This window comes from Rattus rattus, chromosome 9 (genome assembly GCF_011064425.1).
Source record: "Rattus rattus isolate New Zealand chromosome 9, Rrattus_CSIRO_v1, whole genome shotgun sequence".
In the NCBI taxonomy this organism is placed as follows: domain Eukaryota; kingdom Metazoa; phylum Chordata; class Mammalia; order Rodentia; family Muridae; genus Rattus; species Rattus rattus.
The window spans coordinates 93,048,750-93,049,713 of NC_046162.1; the positions used below are offsets into that span (position 1 = coordinate 93,048,750).

At 45.6% G+C, this 964-nt stretch overlaps 1 pseudogene; it reads right to left on the reverse strand.

Moving 5' to 3' along the window:
* Positions 1 to 459: 459 nt before the first annotated feature.
* On the reverse strand, positions 460 to 518 carry LOC116910644 (annotated as a pseudogene).
* Positions 519 to 964: the final 446 nt, after the last annotated feature.

Genomic DNA, 964 nt, shown 5'->3' on the forward strand with positions numbered 1-964 from the left:
AATAATGTCAGCCTCTTGGGACCTCAAAATTAGTCCCAAGAAATGAAAAGAGGGCTGGGAACAGACAGAGTCAGGTTAAAACACAAGCCCTAATAAAAACTACCCTGGTACGACAGAGGAGCTTCACACCATAGTACAGATTCAGAATTTTTCCTATGTCTTTGTTCTCACCTTCATATTGTCTACAGACACACAGAGGAGATAGGACACAAGGTTTAACACACAGGGGCATAAAAGGCTGTCTGCTGTCCCCGAGTCACTCAGGGATTTATAGATGGAGCCAGGACTGAACAGGGTCTTGCAGCTGAGAGTGTAGCTCCTTTACATGCCTGCCATAAATAGAATTCGGGGACTGAGGCAGGCTGGTTTCTAAGCTTTTGGATGAGGAGAGAAGCTGCTTTGGATCTGGGAATGAAGGAGAAACCCAAGAAAGGAGACTAATCAGAAGAGGCTCATTGTCTATGCTAATCTTCTCTGTATCGTTCCAATTTTAGTATATGTGCTGCCAAAGCGAGCACAAAAGAGGCCCATTGTAACCATAGTAAATCCTCAAGGATAAAATGTGTTCCCACCTAGAGCCTTGTTAGTGAGGGCCAGAGGGACTGTGTCTTGAGATTCATGTGATGATCCTAGGAGAGGCCATGGAAGCACTGTGCTGGGAAAAACAGGAGGTTTGGGGGGTGGCAAAGTTGCTCCCTGTTGTGGGTTCATGGCAGACTTTTGAGACCAGGAGCCTTAGCATAGAGTATGAAAGAAGGAACTTAAGCAGCTGTGCAATCCGACCTTCACACCCTTTACTCTGTCAGATAATTGATTATCCGCCCAAACCCCAGAGGTAGTGCCTGCTCTGTGGGGTGGAGGAACACATCCTCCATTTCTAAGCAAGTGCTAAGAAATCCTTTTTTTGGCCCTCCACATTCTTCTCTGTGAAAGGCACATGATTTCCTTCCTTAAATTTTCTATG